This window comes from Leguminivora glycinivorella, chromosome 19 (genome assembly GCF_023078275.1).
Source record: "Leguminivora glycinivorella isolate SPB_JAAS2020 chromosome 19, LegGlyc_1.1, whole genome shotgun sequence".
Taxonomy (NCBI): Eukaryota; Metazoa; Arthropoda; class Insecta; order Lepidoptera; family Tortricidae; genus Leguminivora; species Leguminivora glycinivorella.
Window position 1 is genome coordinate 17,930,256 of NC_062989.1, and position 19,643 is coordinate 17,949,898.

At 38.7% G+C, this 19,643-nt stretch overlaps 1 protein-coding gene across 1 annotated transcript in view; it reads left to right on the plus strand.

The window, feature by feature from the left end:
* LOC125236327 (calcium/calmodulin-dependent protein kinase kinase 2) overlaps positions 1-19,643 on the plus strand; it is a 178,354-nt gene that overhangs the window by 113,330 nt on the left and 45,381 nt on the right. The gene's annotated exons all lie outside the window — the stretch shown is intronic.

A 19,643-nucleotide genomic window follows, 5' to 3' on the forward strand; every position in this document is an offset into this window, starting at 1 on the left:
AGCGTTCAAGTCACGACCCGGAGATACCAACAGTATCTCCGGCAGCCATTACCGTTCCTCACGGAGTGCAGCCGCACTCCCTCGATATATTATTCCCGCCCGTACAATGTTCTGTGCAATGTTCCTTTTCGATATATTACTATGCAAAGATTTATTTTCAATAGAACGAACAATTGTTCTATTTTTATTTGAAAATTAAACAAATTATTTCATGCTAAAGAAAATCTTTGTTATTTCAAGTAGATAAACTTAAATAAATAAATAAATATTGGGGATACCTTACACAGATCAACTTAGTCCCAAACTAAGCAAAAGAAAGATGACAATACAAACATTCACAGATTTTAAAATGCAAAAATGATATTTTTCATATTATCTCGGAAACGGTAAGAGCTAGCTCAACACAGATGTCATATATACCATAGATCAAGCAAACGTATCTAGTTAGCATGTCAAATGAACTCAGTGAAATCCACTGAGTTGTCCGTCTTTACTCGCAGCTTGCAGCTTTCGGGCGTCAATTTTTGTAAGTTGAAGTCAACCAAAACATAAAAAATGCCTCGTTACGTGATATTCAATTGCAACAACACAAAAATTATGAACAATCAAGAGCCTGAGACATATTTAAAATTACAGGCAAGAATCAACTTCAGTACAAAATTTGACACGCTCGGCCCCTATACAAATATATGAATTTGTTTCTTCTATCTAAATTAAGTTCTGTGTAGCTCAAAAATAATATGATTTTTGATCATTTCAGGGTGTGAGTTTATCGAAATCTGTAACTAAGGTATTTTTCGATTCTGAAAATCTGTCAAAATGACAATTTTGAAAAAAAGTGGTCCAAAAATATGTTAAGTGTTATGCCTATAGTTCTGAATAACCAATGTATTTTTCCCCTCACTAGCTCGGAAACACGTGTTTTGTCCTTTAATACCAGCGGGTAAAATCGCTTTTTATCCACTAGTGGGTAAAGTAATTTGACCTTGAATAAAGTCAAAATAACTGCTTTAAAATTGATAAAAGTAGGTGAATCGTAATAAAGATGATTTACCACCTGTGGAACTACTGGAAGCAGTGATAAACGCATTTTTTGCGTTGTAGTTTCCTCGCTATAGTGAAGGGAAAAGTTTTGTGTTACACTCGGGTGCAAATGTATTTTAATTCTCGTGTGTTATAAAACTCGCAAGTTCAGGATTCTATTCTCGAACCACTCGCTTCGCTATTGGTTCAACTATAGAATCCTTTCACTTGCTCGTTTTTCAATTCCACACTCGGCGTTAAAATACAACTTTGCCCCCTTGTATATCAAATAAGTACATAATAAATTTACGTGTCAGTGTGGCCTTCGACGAGTAACATATTATTGCAGTCTGTACCAAGAGTATCTTTAGCCAGCCATTACCGTTGTTCTCTGAGCGCAGTTGCACTCGATATATTACTCCCTCGTGATAGTAAAATGTTCTTTGCACTGCTCCTGCACGATATATTACCGGCTAAGTGCGTTTTCACATTATCCGATCCGATATCGGATGTAGGACCGATATCCCATACATTTAAGCCGCCATCTTTGATTTTTGCCTTTGAAAACCTTCCGACATCCGATATCGGATCAGATAATGTGAAAACGCTCTAAGACAAGATATACTGTTATTTTCTATTGAACGAACTATTCTTCCGATTGGTAGTCTACCGCTTGATTAAAAATAATGTTTCTAAAGTTTAGAGGAGTGTGCTTTTTCTAATAGAATACTTGTTACAAGTTTTTATTCAACTTGCCTTGTTAGTGTGTTAGTTTGGGTCAAAACGTAGAAGCTAAATTTTGACCCACTTCCCGGTTTCCGATTGAGCAGAAATTTTGCACACATATTTAAATCACGTGACAATGCAATATTATATATCATGGAGCTGATCTGATGATGGAGCAGAAATGTGGTCATAGGAACTCTGTCATGAAACGTCGTATCCCCATCGACATCGATCAAGGGGTTTTTAAAAACGTCTCGGAGAGCAGTAGATGACTGTTGAAAGAAAGGTACAATCGGTCATAAAAGCTTGTGCCAAAAATGATTTTTTTGCAAAAAAACTTATTTTTACATTAAGAAACGTTCGGACTATAAATACAGTCGTTCCCATAAGGACTATGGTAGCGTTGATGGCCTAGGGATAAGAGTGTGCGAATTTCAATCCGGAGGTCGCGAGTTCGAACCCCGGCTCGTATCAATGAGTTTTTCCGAACTTATGTGCGAAATGTCATTTGATTATATACCAGTCGCTTTTCGGTGAAGGAAAACATCGTGAGAAAACTGTACTAATTCCCAACAAGGCCTAGTTACCCTTCGGATTGGAAGGTCAGGTGGCAGTCGCTTTCGTAAAACTAGTGCCTACGTCAAATATTGCGATTAGTTGTCAAAGCGGACCCCAAGCTTCCATGAGCCGTGGCAAATTCCTTGGTAACGCAAGGAGGATGATGTGCTCATAAGGACTACGAAGCTGTGTAGGGTTCAAATCCTGATAATGTTCTTAAGAGAGCATTATTTACTTGTGAATATTTTTTTGAATATTTAAATATTTATTTAATGACTATGGTGGTCGAGGGGATACAGGCATCTGCCGCGATTGCAGAGTACGCTGGTTCGAATCCATCTTCAGGCACTAGAGGCCTGTGTCACTTTTTCTTACATAATATATATGTATGTAATTAATTTCGGTTTTGTGGTTAAAGAAATTTATTTTCTCGAAAAAAATTTAACATTTCACTTATATAGAGAAAATACAAGATAAAACAAATTATGAGTGAGCATGTAAGTAATCTAACAGATTAAACAGGTTTTAATTTAGTGACTATGATTAATTTTGTAAAATACTTCTCCTTCATTATCCATTACAAGTGCGACCATTTCATCCCTGCAAAAGGGCTCTTCACACTATTTCTCGTGTCATTCATTGTGTTATTGTTTTGTCTGTAAGCCCCTTTGAGAATTGAAAAGAGCTGTCACTCACATACATTGTGCCAAAGTGTGTGGACAGTGACGAATCACTGTTTTGACTTTTAGTGGAATAGGGTCTTAAGAAACTTACGAACATGGGCATGTTTGTTACAGTTTGAAACTGGTGTATAGTTGAGTGCCCAAGGAGCTCAAAATGCCCAAACGTGCTCGAAAATTTATTTTTATAAGATAGGGTAAAACGCGAGCCAAATAAAAAGGCATCTAACTCAGAAAGTGGAACAATACACTCTGTTTCTTGAAATTTCTGTTAAGAATAAAGTAAACTGTGGCCGAAATCGGCCATGACAGCATCATCATCATCATAATTGAGTAAATTGTATGCACAAAGAGTATAATTATAGGTATATGGTGTTTGAAAGGAAAATATTAAGAGTACCTATCGCACTTACATTGTTTACTGATATAAAAATACATGAAAAAATGTTCTTGAACTTTTTAGGCTTAAAAAACTTTAATTTTGAATTTACTTATTTTTAACCCTCGATGCAAAAACGAAGGGGTGTTATAAGTTTGACGTATCTGTCTGTGTGTTTGTCTGTCTGTCTGTCTGTCTGCTTGTTTGTCTGTCTGTCTGTGTGTGTGTCTGTCTGTGGCCCGAACGGATGGACCGATTTAGATTTTTTTGTCTGAAAGCTGCGTTAGTCAGGATTGTTCTTAGCCATGTTTCATGAAAAGCGGTCTACTACAGGGTGTAACAAAAATGGTGGTGATCCGTTTAAGGGCGTATTCAGTATCGTATTCTCATCAGGAAAAAGTAGGATAAAAATTTTTTTTCGCAAAATATTTTTTTATCTTGTATGGAGATTGACCGATTAGCTCATACAAAAGTGAAAATTTTTTTAGCGAAAAAAAAAGTTTTCTTCTACTTTTTCCTGATAAGAATACGATACTGAGTACGCCCTTAAACGGATCACCACCATTTTTGTTACACTCTATGTCGCGGTCGAGGGTTTTTTCAAAATTTTAATTTTGTGGTTTAGCTTATTAAGTATGTGCATACTTAGGTACCACAGTATCTATACAAAAAATACGAATTTAGTCGCAGTTCTTAATAAGCTGAAAGATCGTTTAATGGTAGGTAAGCAATTATCATCACCGATAATATATGCTTACAATATTTAGTTATCAGACTTTAGTTTGTTACAATATTCAATATTTTCGAAAATTGTTTACTGAAACACCTACTTAGACATAAACAGACAGAAGATTTTACGTATTATTATTTTAATATTGTCACTGTCAGATAAAATTGCTTTTAAATGAGCCATAAACAAGAAATTTACCTAGGCCGACCTTAATGCATTTACAGCAAGACAATATCCAATATATTACAACATTTACAACCTCATGCAGCCTTGGAGGCATGTAATTGGTTAACAACAATCCCCTGATTACGGTAACCAACGGCCATTATCGTATTAAACATTAACATTGTTATTACGAGTACTTGCACAGTGTAAATATTCAGTATTTTCACTTGGTTTTGATCCCGCTGTTTCTCTATTATTTACTAGTTTTAGCCCGCACCTTCGCTCGCGCTAGAAAGAGACAAAAAGTAGCCTATGTCACTCTCCATCCCTTCAACTGTCTCCACTTAAAAATCACGACAATTCGTTGCTCCGTTTTGCCGTGAAAGACGGACAAACAAACAGACACACACTTTCCCATTTATATTATTAGTATGGATTTCTTGAATACCTACAGAATGCAACATTTTAAAGAAGTTCGTTGATCAGCAATTAATCAGTTTGATTTCTCACTAACATTAAACATGACTACCTAAATTACATACATACATACATATAATCACGCCTGTATCCCATAAAGGGGTAGGCAGAGCACATGAACTACTAAGTTTCAGTGCCACTCTTGGCAAAAAGGGGTTGAAAGAAATCCAAATTGTGACTGCCTAAATTATTGGAATCAATACTGGTGATTGTTCAGTCACGAGCATAAACAAGTGATGATTTCTGTACCTTGTCAATTTAACACTGTTTTTTAAACGTCATACGATACTGTCAAACGATTAAAAACGACAAAGTACAGAAATCATTAGTTATTTATGATAGTGACTTTTCAAGTTTTTACGACAGATATCCCTAGGTTACCGCTATACTTATATAGCTCGTAATGACCTCAATCTCAGTAGCAGATCACTGGGGTAGCGATATGTGGCCGTCGGTTCATATGCCACGCACAAAGACTGTCATACGAGTATGAACTTAATATTTAAAGGAAAAACTACATCAAGACTTTTTTCTACACGGAAAAATATGCTCGTCTAGCCGAATATATTTTATGAAGTCATCCTTATAACAATTCTTTACCGCTCTTCCGGTTAATAAACTGCTCTAACCTATACTGTTGGCAAGTTTATCATTAGGGCTAATGTATGTTGTCGTGTATTAAATTAAAGTCTTCGCTATGGTACCGAGTGATTACGAGGACGGTGGAGTGACCTTTCGTTTGGTTTTATAATAAAATGGTTGCAACCAAGCATATAGCCAGCCGCGTAATAAGCGGTTACAGTTATTCACTGGGTTATGGTAATGGTACCTCAATGGGTCGAAATGGCCATTTTCATTTTGCGGGTCACAACTGAATGAGACTATAGCTCAGGACCGGGACTAGTGACGTATGTACCGAAATGACTATTTACCATCAAGTGAGTCGTACATAGTGTATGTCATAGGGTCTCCCCAAACTTATCGACACGGTATCGCCTCTAGCCGACTAAAAACCGCTCGTTAGTATGAAAATGCCTTGTGTCGGAAAAATTTAAGCCTCCGCAAGAATGTTCATGTTAAAGACAGATTTTCCGTCAGCGAAAGTCGATTCCGCGTCAATAGGTTTGGGGAGACCCTTAGACGTCATCGTAGTATAAAGAAAACACCAAATTATTCCACAAACCAGCCTCTTACTTACACAGTCTCAATGTTTATCCCCCATTAAAGTTTCAACGAAGGTTTACAACCGACAATGGGCCTAAATAAGGGTGTTTAACTGCTTAAGGGCCCTTTCACGGGTCCGAGGCAAACAACCAGGCTTAAGCATGCTAACAATAGCCTGGACAGAGACGAGTAAATATGGAAGACTGTCAACAGGGGTTCGGCATCTCACACGGGATTGCAAGCGGGAAGGACTTACCAATACCATTGGGCGGGTACATTGTCATGTCTTGTTTGCCACCGACTGAAAATAGCTGTCGATATCCATTTGCTTGCCATGTAAAAGTTGCAAATTATGGAACACATTTAATTATGGCCCACAATTTTCCCAATTAATACCCACGTCCTTGAAACGCACTTGAAACCCTTATGTGCATAATAGGTGTCCATAGGACGACGGTAATTTTGTGAAAAGTAGTATTAAAATATCGGGTCACAAAGGAGATGTTAAAGTACACTAATTAAAATTATTGACGTATATACCTATAACAAACGCATTCACCTAGTAATGTATCCATACTATCCATACTCATATTATAAATGGGAAAATGTGTGTGTCTATTTGTTTGTCCGTCGTTCACGGCAAAACGGAGCAACTAATGGACGTGATTTTTTTAAGTGGAGATAGTTAAAGGGATCGAGAGTAACATAGGCTACTTTTTGCCTCTTTCTATCGCAAGCGAAGCCGCAGGCAAAAGCTAGTAATATATATGGTAGAAATGGATCCTAATGTTTATCGTTTGTCAGTCCCACTTGAGGGAGTTGCCTTTTAGAATCTACCTAACGTACAGTCAAAATACAATACATTGTGATGGCCAAGGCGCCAAATATACCGGAACAGGTCTTTATTCTTCTTCTATTTTTTTCCAGCCCTGCTGAGCCGCGGTCCTGGGTTCGAATCCCGGAAAGGGTATATTTTTGTGTGATGAGCACAGAATCTGATATTTATTTTGTTCCTGAGTCGTGAATGTTTTCTATGTATATAAGTATGTATATATCTATTTAAGTATGTATATCGTCACTTAGGACCCATAGTACAAGCTTTGCTTAGTTTGGGGCTGAGTTGATCTGTGTAAGGTGTCCCCAATATTTATTTATTTATTTATGATCATGCTGACAAAGGTGTGTTACGATAATATGTATTTGGCGCTTTGACCGTCACAATGTATTTGACGTTGACATTTTGTCTCAAATCAATTCTTTAGTTTACAGTTTTACTGCAATCTTTAGTATCATCTAGTCTCTGTCCCGGGTTAATTTGTCTGTCGAAGCACAGTTATTTAAATTTTTAAAAGCTGCTTTCAGCGTGGCTGTAGTCTTCATCTTTTGTGTCTGTTTCACTCTTTGTTGTGTTTATATTCTCTTTAATTAAATTACAATGGAATTTTAACTTTAATAAACAGTTTAATATTTTTTTATAAAGTGAAAGAAAATATCATAATGGAATTTATAGTTTGTTTATTTTTGTAGACGACATTGCAAACAATACAAAATGGTAAGTCCTGTCCTGTCTCTCCGAATGTTATTTACAATATTTATGAATGATTATAACTTCTGACTCCTTTTAGCTTATTTTTCTGGTGCTACTTTATGCCCAAAAATTTTTTTTTCTAAAATAGGTAAATTTCATGTTTTTCCTACTTAGAATTACGAGCCCTTTTCATCGTACTAGGCGGAAAAAAGCGTCCCAAATTATTTTTGCCCACTTCGTTACGATTTTTCAAACACTTTGTACAGCGGTTACAAAGTGGAAAGTATGCAAAATAATAGAAAATTTTGGAAATATTTTCTTGTCTCTTGTTTTTTGTCCTAGATAGGAAGGGATCGTGATTTTTGGTGATTGTTCTCGCGAAAATGCCCTTATCGCACTAGTGTGAGAAGTGATACTTTATGTGCCTATGTCGACACTTCAAAGGGCCAAAATGTACTTACGAGAACCTTTTATCAAACTAAAACTAGAATGTTCTAAAATGTTGACATGTAGACGGGCATTTTCGCGAGAACAATCACCAATCGAGTCGATAGTCTATTTATACAGTTTTATATTTGTAAATTCTCTTATTGCAATTTTTCTAATACCTAAGATAAATCATGAATCATTTGGCACTTTACATTTTTTTAATAGAGCATTTACATCCAAGGCCACTGCCCTTACGTGAGCGTTTCTTTTTTTTGCCACTTTTATGAAATGTGATATTTTTGAAAATTACACAGAATCACTAGCTTTTGCAATCCTAGTAGTTAAAAAAAATGTCCCATACGATTTTTTCTTATTTTGTTACCATTTTCCGTACATTTTGTGTGGGGTAACAAAAGAGGAAAGTAACAAAAATGTATGGAAATTCTGGGACACTTTTTGTCTCTCAGTGAGATTGAAAGTAGGAACTCGTGATTCTGAGTACAATTGACCTAAAATTCCCTAAAAAAAATCAAAATAAAAAATGGCAAAAAAAAGAAATGCTCACATAATATCTCTGATCTTAAGTGTATTACGGCTATGAACCGCAACTGTCAAAATGCCAAGGTGTCACTAAAACATGTGTTAATTTAGAACTTCTTCCCCAGGCAAAAACGCCCTAACTGACATTGTAAGTCTGTCTAAATTTGGACGTTATGACATTAGTAATAGAGTGGATATTTGAATGAGTATTAGATTGTCGGTTATGGTTATTTTGTGTAAAGGTAGAACAATAACCGTAATTACTTGTAAGATATGTAATTTGTATATTAAACGTTGATTGTATTTTTAATGACTTGTAACCGCTTTTATGGAATATTTAATAACCGTTATTTCTTCTCTTTTATGTGTACATATAAGGTTAGAGGGAGGTAAGGGTTCCCGTGCGGTGACAGGTTAAGAATTTCACCACCCCCTTTCTTCCCGTGGGTGTCGTAGAAGTCGACTGTGGGATGGGATACCCCCATTTGCCAGAATTTCATTTGCCATAATTTTATTTGCCATCCTATTCAACAATCATAATATTGTTTCTCATAACAACTTATGCCATAATCATTGTTTACTATATTAATCTAGTGCCAGAAACTTTGTTTCCCATAAAGTCAGTTTCCATAATGTCATTTGTCAGAATCATCGAAATCCGTAATTACCACATTCCATACCATCATTTGTCATACAAATTAGCGTCCAGAAAAGTCAATTTCCATAATGTGCTTTGGCAGAATCGAAAACTACTATAATAGGTACTAGAAGGACTAGAGAATGAAACTGCTATCAGAAAGTAGGTTAGGTTAGGTTAGAACTGTGACCCCTGGAAAATGAAACTGCTATCAGAAAGTAGGTTAGGTTAGGTTAGAACTGTGAACCTCTGGAAAAGGAAACTGCTTGAAAAGTAGGTTAGGTTAGGTTAGAACTGTGACCCCCCGGAAAATGAAAATACTATCAGACAGTAGGTTAGGTTAGGTTAGAACTGCGACCCCCTGGAAAATGAAACTGCTATCAGAAAGTAGGTTAGGTTAGGTTAGAACTGTGACCCCTGGAGAATGAAACTGCTGGAAAAGTAGGTTAGGTTAGGTTAGAACTATGACCCCTGGAAAATGAAATTGCTATCAGAAAGTAGGTTAGGTTAGGTAATAATATGGGCAACAATTAATATGGCAATAATTGCTTATGGCGTTTGAATATTCTGTGAAACCATATTATTGCACTTAATAATATGGCTAACAAATAGTATGGCATTGTATGATTATGGAAGGTAATATTCGGATAAACAACGAGTATGTCATATGATTTTTATGGTAAACAAATCATTCGGGCAAATGAAATTCAGGCAAGTTAGATTCGGGCAAATGAATATTATGTTAAATGACTGTCGGGCAAACAATAGACAACCACTGTGGGATATGGGTTAAATTGTGGCGTAGGCGAGGCTGGCAACCTGTTACTGCAATGTCACAATTTTGGTTTCTTTCAACCCCTTAATTGCTAAGAGTGGCACTGAAACTTGAGTAGCATGTGCTCTGCCTACCCCTTTATGTGATATAAGCATGATTGTGTATGTATACTTACTTATATAATTTTAGACATATAATACGTCATACAGGTATCATCGCGTGTAGTAAAAATATACATTAATGAAATGTTAACCAATAAAGGCTCTGCTCGGGTGACGAAGCCAGGAAATTTAAATAAAATAATTAGATTTATTTTCTTCTTCAATAAAGGCTATAATACAAATAGTAGGTATATACCTTATCGTATTTCTACATTGATCGCGGAACCCTAGGAAAGGCAATAAAACATCACTAATTGAAATTAGTGATCACACGTCGTCTCAGCGCCTGGTCCAATAAATTAATTGTTCTTGCACTGTTTACCTGATTATATGTATACATTGCTTTTTATATAGGTTCTGTGAATACTGCTTTTCGTACGTATTCCCGTATTCCGGGATCACACGCTGTGTTTGCGATCTGGTGTATGATGCTTTCCTTTTTTCTTTTAATTAATTTAATGTGTTCTGTCCTGTTCTGTTTGTTATTATTCTTTTATATACTTAGATCTTGCTTATATCACAGCCTGTTGTTATTTTTCTTGTAACGTTTTCAATTTTATTCTTTTTAACTGTAGTCCATTTTTCTTGTATATGTGTTTTGCATTTCTTCTGTCTGTTGCCCTCCGTGAATCTTTCTCACTTGATGGTCTCATCGGAAGATCAGCGCTGGAAGTCACCAGCAACACGCTGAGATGAGGCCATTTCGTGGCACTTCATTACTTTCTGTCTTGTTGTTATTATGTGTTCTTTGTCTTGTCTGTGTTCACAAATAAATGTTTATTCTATTCTATTCTATTCTACATTTGTATGACCAGTAAATATATCATATAACTCCACTAGCTTTTGCCCGCGGCTTCGCTCGCGTTAGAAAAAGACAAAATGTAGCCCATGTTACTCTCCATCCATCCATCCAAGTATCTCCACTTAAAAAATCACGTTAATCCGTCGCTCCGTTTTGCCATGAAAGACGGACAAACAAACAGACACACACACTTTCCCATTTATAATATTAGTATGGATAGAGACAGAAAAAGTCTAACATAAAAACGTACCTCGGAACCATCAAGAAAAATGCATGGCCGTCTAGATGGCGCTACACTTTTGGTTAATTCTCGGCTAGATGGCGTTATTATTAATATTTGACAATTTGAACCCATATCAAGTTAAGAATATGGGCCAAACTATCAAAACTGAGGTTCATATGTTTTAATCCTGTGTTGAGAGATGGCAGTCTGTGCACTGTGACTACTCGTACACATTTTATTTTGACAGTAATTATATATAATATACTCAATCCTCGAGAAATACACACGGTCGGAATAGTCCCTATGCCGGAATAAGCCGCATTGACCTTATGTAAATTATAGCATAGCGCAACAGTAAATTATGTGCTGCTTCGTGGCTCTATGACGAACGATAATTATAGCTAGCGATGCAATTATGACACATAAAATTATGGAAAGCGTTTGTTATGAGCGCAGAGATTATAGGGTAAACCTAAACATACATGTATCTAATCTGTGTAAGAATGTCCTGTAATATTTATTTAATTATTTGTTGATCAAATATAAAAATGATCATTTTATTTTATTGTGGATTACACTTTTCTTGGGGACTGGACTCCTTTTTGAAGGAATGACCAGACACGGCTTTGAATAGAGATAAGTGGAAAGATTGGAGAAGGCCTTTGCCCAGCAGTGGGACATGGCAAGCTCCAAATAATATTACAATAATAATTGGGGAAACTTTTTTTACTCAGAAGTTTACGCCTTCCTCCTAATAGGAGACCAAAAATGTCTCAAAATTAGGTCTTTTCATACTTTTTAAAATTTTGTACCAAAAAGGTACAAAAGGAATGCATATGGTGACAGTCTTTAGTTACTTTCCTCTGAGTTACGATCATAATTGTTCGGGACGAATCAACCCACTTATCGGGTCCTGGGCTAATCTCACCCAGAAGTGCCTCGCAGTTTTTCGAATGTCGTCCACCCAACGAGCCAAAGGATGCCAGGCGCTTCTTACATCCGATAGCGGCCACCATTCGGTCAACATTTTGGGCCACATGCCATCGGGAGGAATAGGTATTTAGAACCACTCCGTTATTTAAATTAGGAAGAAACATGATTAATTCTTTAATTACGAATACTAAAAAGGGTTACTTACATATATATATTCACGGCCATGATGCGCCCAGAGACATCGGGATAATTTAATAACCAAGACCAACAAGGCATTTTTTGTGGCGCCATCTATGTGTGGAGTGTAAGCGCGTTCGTAGGCGGTCGCATTTTAATGTATGGGATGGTATGATGGTATATTTAATTTATGCTATGGTGAAGTAGCCCACTTGTATTAGCCGAAGTGGGAATGCATCCCACTTTTGCGTGTAATACTTTCTAATATTATTTTACCTATGTGTAGTAGTGTCTCTAGGTAAATTAAAAACACAAGCAAAAGAATATTTTATAAAATAATTTGATATATTTGACAACCGGTCTGGCTCAGTCGGTAGTGACCCTGCCTGCTAAGACGCCGTACTGGGTTCGAATCCCGGTAAAAGCATTTATTTGTGTGATGAGCACAGATATTTGTTCCTGAGTCGTGGATGTTTTCTATGTATATAAGAATGTAATTAGCTATTTAAGTATGTATATCGTCGCTTAGCACCCACAGTACAAGCTTTGCTTAGTTTGGGGCTAAGTTGATCTGTGTAAGCTGTCCCCAATTTTTTTTTAATGGATATTGGTCGTGTCAAAACCATTGCCAGGCCATAACGAATTGTTCAATCAGAACCGCTTTCTAGGTCACTGTATTCCTGTTATTATAATTTAATAGCCGAGTATCATAATCACAAACTACATAAAGGGGCTTCGACCCTCAAGAGAGGAAGCAAGTGGGTGGTTGGATAATAAATCAGTTGAGGAATTAGTAATGTTAACCTTTTGTAATGTAAGCGCTGGTGGCCTACCGGGAGCGCTGGTGGCCTACCGGGAGCGCTGGTGGCCTACCGGGAGCGCTGGTGGCCTACCGGGAGCGCTGGTGGCCTACCGGGAGGGCTGGTGGCCTACCGGGAGCGCTGGTGGCCTACCGGGAGCGCTGGTGGCCTACCGGGAGCGCTGGTGGCCTACCGGGAGGGCTGGTGGCCTACCGGGAGCGCTGGTGGCCTACCGGGAGCGCTGGTGGCCTACCGGGAGCGCTGGTGGCCTACCGGGAGCGCTGGTGGCCTACCGGGAGCGCTGGTGGCCTACCGGGAGGGCTGGTGGCCTACCGGGAGGGCTGGTGGCCTACCGGGAGCGCTGGTGGCCTACCGGGAGCGCTGGTGGCCTACCGGGAGCGCTGGTGGCCTACCGGGAGCGCTGGTGGCCTACCGGGAGGGCTGGTGGCCTACCGGGAGCGCTGGTGGCCTACCGGGAGCGCTGGTGGCCTACCGGGAGGGCTGGTGGCCTACCGGGAGCGCTGGTGGCCTACCGGGAGCGCTGGTGGCCTACCGGGAGGGCTGGTGGCCTACCGGGAGCGCTGGTGGCCTACCGGGAGCGCTGGTGGCCTACCGGGAGGGCTGGTGGCCTACCGGGAGCGCTGGTGGCCTACCGGGAGCGCTGGTGGCCTACCGGGAGCGCTGGTGGCCTACCGGGAGCGCTGGTGGCCTACCGGGAGCGCTGGTGGCCTACCGGGAGCGCTGGTGGCCTACCGGGAGCGCTGGTGGCCTACCGGGAGCGCTGGTAGCCTAGCCAGGCCTACGTCACTCGCTCGCGGTCGCGCGTTAAGTACCTACACGCTAGCCGTACATTTGAATGAACAAGGTGGCCGAGGGGTGCCACGCGCCCGCCTGTGTAGTCGCGTGGCACGTACATACTATTCTTCTGAGTTTTACGTAGTGACTCATTAGTATTAGTTAAATAAAGCGTAGGTATTTGTCGTTTTGCGGGAAAGTGAAGGATCTGTTACGTTAGTAACTTATTAATAACTAGCTTTTACCTGCGGCTTTGCTCGCGTTAGAAATAGACAAAAAGTAGCCTATGTCACTCTCACTATCTCCACTTAAAAAATCACGTCAATTCGTGTCTCCGTTTTGCCGTGAAAGACGGACAATCAAACAGACATACACTTTCCCATTTATAATATGTATTAAGTAAGTAAGTAAGTAAGTAAATATTCTTTATTGCACCATTTTACATGTTATATGTATACAGAATGTTTAGTGAGAGTATAACTAGGTAACAACAGGCGGTCTTATCGCTAAAAAGCGATCTCTTCCAGACAACCTTAGGGTAGCTGGAAAAACGGAACAGAAACAAAAGTTAACAGGCAGTGCAAGAACAAAAAATATAGAGAAAACCAACACAAACACACATACATATATACCGAATACATAAATAAATATACCTTACATACACATAATACATACATACATACATACATACATACATACATAAATACAATAAATAAAAATGGCAACTTAAGATAGAGATAGATAGTATAATTTAAGCTGATTTTTGAAAATTGGAAGAGATTTTGCTAGTCTTAATTCTACTGGTAAGGAATTCCACAACCGTACAGCCCGGAAGGTAAAAGAGTTGCTATAGAATTTAGAAGTAGATGGTGGGGGAGCAAGAATATGAGTTTGAGAACATCTGATAGAAGAGAGAAACTTGAAACGCTCTTTGAGATAAGGCGGAGTAGCAGGGTTAAAGAGAATGCCAAAAAGAAGGGCGAGTATATGAGAGTCCCGGCGGCGACGAATAGGGAGCCATTTGAGCTGAGAACGGAAGTGAGACACGTGGTCATATTTGCGCAAGCCGAAAATAAATCTTATACAAAGATTCTGCAGACGCTCAAGTTTATTGAGTTGATCCTCCGTAAGGTCAATATAGCAAATGTCGGCATAATCTAATATGGGCAATAAGAGAGATTCAGCAAGCGCAATCCTAGTTGCGTAAGGCAAGAGATTACGAAGCCTACGGAGAGATGCGGCCGCAGCGAACATTTTCCTGCTAACCTCACTCACCTGAGCTGTCCAAGAAAGACTCTGATCCATCAAGATACCCAGATTTTTAACCTTTGGAGAGAATGGAATCCGTACGCCATCAAACACAATGGCAGGTAAAGAATTAAAGTCAATCCTGGAAGTAAGCTTTGAGCTACCTATGACTATTACCTGGGATTTAGTAGGGTTTACCGAGAGACCGTAACATTTAGTCCAGTTTAGTATTCTCTCCAGATCAGTGTTTAAGGCGCAGATAGTCTGAGGTAGATCGGCAGCAGAACTCTGAGCATAAATCTGAAGATCGTCAGCGTAAAGGTGGTAGGAAGAAGAAATATTGGAAGTAATAGAGTTTATGAAGATCGAAAAAAGTAAAGGAGACAACACGCCGCCCTGTGGGACACCAGCCAGCGTGTTGCACCACGAAGAACGAAAGGAATCCACTTTTATACGCTGCCGCCGGCCCACCAAACAACTATGGAACCATTCAACTACCGCAGGAGATACATTAAGTGAGCGCAATATGCCAAGTAAGATATCGAAGACGACTGAGTTAAAAGCGTTACTGAAGTCAAGAAGCGATAGTACCGTGATCTTGCGATTATCCATACCGACCCGGATATCGTCAGTAATTTTTACAAGAGCTGTAGTAGTGCTATGCCCTGTACGAAAACCGGATTGATATGGATTCATGAGCGCATGTCTGTTCAAAAAAGAAGTGAATTGCTGATGGACCAAGCGCTCTAAAACCTTGGATAGGAAAGGAAGAATGGAAATGGTATTAGTATATATGGGTCTGTGGCCTAGCGGTGAGAGCGTGCGACTTTCAATCCGGGGTTCGCGGATTCAAACCCCGGCTTGTACCAATGAACTTATTCTTCTAGTTATTTAGAAGTTTTACTGTAGGCATTATAAGTACCTACTGTAAAACTTCTTCTATTTAGAAGTAACCTAACCTTTTTTTTTTGTTTAGGAGGGGAAAAATGCATTACGCATACCACTCGGGTGCGGGGAAGGACCCGAGTGGTTATGTGGGACTCCTTGTTAAGGGCTAATGAGACCCCCAGTCTACCCACTAACCAACCCCCGCATCTGCCGCCATTGTTCTGTAACGGTGGACTGCAGGTACGCTCCCGCTTTACATCTACAGCACCACCAGAACCAGTCCGCTGTGCAGAGCACCACCTCCGGAAGCCCTTGATAGCCTCGGACACAAGTGGACCGTATCCAGTACGGTCGAACTCAGAAGTAACCTAACCTAAGCTAACTATTATAGCATTCAGAACACTGAAAGTGTATACTAGTGATAGTGCATGCACTGCGAACCTAGCCTGGAAGTAATTCATTCCCGACCTGCCTCAAGCCCAGCCCGCCGTGAACTAAGTTATCGCCTAACCGAGTTAGCCGACAGGGTTTTGATACAGTGACAGTTCAGGAGCTATTTTAAAGCTAGAAGAGAACAGGCTAGATTCCTATATCCTAATTTAAAAAAAATATGGAAAGTAGTTATGTTTAAACATAATTTATATTTAACAAGTAAAAGAGAAAGATATAAAGTAAATGAATTGACCGTGACGTCACTCCTCAGTATTTAATAGTAATTTCATGTTAGCAAATCGTTTTGAGTTCTTAAAAGGAAGCTGATTTGACTAGTACGGAACTGGCCAATTGTAACATGAAACATGTATTTTTCTACTCGTCTGCTGTAATTGTTGTAACTTCGTAGTCACAGAAGTCGACTGAAAAATAATTTTAGAATAAGCATAATGTATAATTTTTTTGTAAAATGACAAATGTTGTAGATATTTTTGGCCCTATAGTTTATTTAAATAGTATATAATGCAACACGGTGCACTTTTATTTAGTATTTTTTGCCATTTTTCTCTACATATTTTACGAGTCTACAACGACCGGTCTCGTTTAGTTATAGGCATTTAGATTAGTACATTATGATACAAGTGTGGAAAAGAGGAAATTGAATAAGATAAATTAAAACACGACCGCAGGGAGTGTTTTAAATCTACATGAGTCACGAATCCCTCTTCGTACGCATATCGTGCGACGTTTTTCAGTACTTATATTATATATTTATGGGCCTTTGAAGTTTCGACTTAACAAAAAACGTACTACTTTGCGAATAAGTGCGGGAAAGAAACACCATCTGTACTAAAATAGTACATTACGATACAAGTGCGTAAAAAAGGAAGTTCGAAACGAGTGGCGATAAATTAAAACACGACCGAAGGGAGTGTTTTAAATCGACACGAGTTACGAATTTCCTTTTAGCACGTGTATCGTACGACGTTTTTCAGTACAGATGAGCCTCCGAAGTTTCGACCTGTTGTATAATGAACCACTTCTCGAACTAGTGCGTAAAAAAACGACCATCCTTACTGAAAATATATTTATTTTGAGCCATAACTCTGTGTTTCTGTTCGCGCCTGTAATTGCCGTGAAAGGCTATCAATTTGCCGTGTCGGGGATATATCATATTTCTAATCACGTAACTGCGTGTTGCTACGGCCGTAACCTGAGTCGAGAGAAGACTGCCTAATATCATCAACAAGGCTATTTACACGCCAATAAACTGAGAATTGATGAATATTAGTTTTGTATTTACACAGGAACTAGCTTTTGCCTGCGGCTTCGCTCGCCTTAAATTAGAAAGTTGCGGAATGCTCCATACAAATTTCCACCCCCCATTTTAGGGTAGTGGGGGGTTAGAAAGAGGCAAAAAGTAGCCTATATCACTCTCCATCCCTTCAACTGTCTCCACTTAAAAAAACGTCAATTCGTCACTCCATTTTGCCGTGAAAGACGGACAAACAAACACACACACACTTTCTCATTTATAATATTAGTATGGATATATAAATGTATATAGTATTTAATCCATACTTAATATTATAAATGGGAAAGTGTTGTGTGCCTACTTGTTGAAAATCCGTCTTTCACGGCAAAACGGAGCGACGAATTGACGTGATTTTTTTGAGTGGAGTTAGTTGAAAGGATGGAAGAGTGACATAGACAACTTTTTGTCTCTTTCTAATCGCAATTTTCGAATTTAACGCGAGCGAATCCGCGGGCAACAGCTAGTTTAGTAAATTTAAAGCCTTTTTGCCTGTTTTCTTTGGTACAGGTCAAGTTATTACAAACACATTTCAGAATTACTTGTACATATTAAGTATGTTATCTAAAAATAAGCTACAACTTCTCTTAAGACATCGAAGGCACTCGCCATTTCCTTATTTATTTTTATACCCTCATCCTGTCATAGACAATATATTTTTAATATCGCAAAGTATAAGAACAGCTGACAGATACGAACGAGCGGGACGCCGGTACTCTGTCATCCATCTTGCAGAGTTTACAAAAAGTTTACACAGAGACCAGTTGGTAGGACAGACTGTTGATACAACCTACTTATTAGAATAATAATATTTTTATTTTTATTTATTTATTTGGATATGAAACAAACGGTCATACAAAAATATTTGTACAGTTTCTTCTCTTAATCTAGACCTATAGTTTCCACTTTTCTTTAACAAATCTTTATAAAAAGCATAATAAATACCTACTTAACATATGTGAGACTTAGCTGACACAGTATTAGCAAAAATTGGTTTTACAAAAAATTCAGATACATGCAACAAGAAACATGTTTCTCGTTTAAACACTTTTTGAATAAATAATACTGACCGAAAGGACAGGGAGATAATAATATGGGCAGTCAACCTTATTACAGAGCTAACAAAAAGTCGTCGCTCCTAAAGGATTTATACTCAGATTGACACCAATTAATAACATTATTTATTTATTTACTATTATTTATTTATTATTTGGAGAACCAACAGCTTACAATTCAGAATAAACAATATAACCCTGATAACAAACAGCCAATTATAGGTTCCCATCAATATTAACAGGTTATCAAACAAATGGTAGCCACCTACTACTAAATTACTATCTAATTGTATCTCACTAACACGTGATGATTATTACATGCCTTGGAAAAGCAAAACTTATTACTAAATTAATATATTTATTACTTTATTAGTAAAACATGTTTACATGACATTACAGTAAAACCAATGCGTCACGAAACATAGATAACAAGAAATAGAGAACAATAAAATCAAAATTAAACAATTGATTTGGGTGATAACGTAACAGCGTGGCTTCGTTGCGTCGTTGGTCCATGGTGTAAAGGAGTTTGGGTTGAGAGAAAGGGGCAGTTCCATGCCCCGAACCGCCAGAAACTGAACACCTTTCGGCCAGAAGTCTGGGATTTGGTAGGTTGCCCCGGAACCGGCAGAAACTACACCTTTCGGCCAGAAGTCTGGGCTTGCAATGGTGTCGTGCAGCGGCCGGCCGCGGCACGCGTACCACGAACGAAGTGAAGTGTTATATATGTAGGTATGTATACGAGTAGGTACATCGCTGAGAATGCGTGGGTTAGGACAGACAACAAACCTACTCGTAACAATCTTAACAACAGCTGGGAGCCCTCTAAAATCACAATTGCCAAACAAAAAAATATATGTCGGGACGAACAGTCATTTTTCTTATACATTCTTTAAGTTATTTTTATTCGAAAAGCATACATGGACTAAGTCGGTATTTTGTCGATTCCATTACTGAACAATCTGATATAATCTTTGGGTCTTGGCCGCTATTGAGGGAGTTAGTC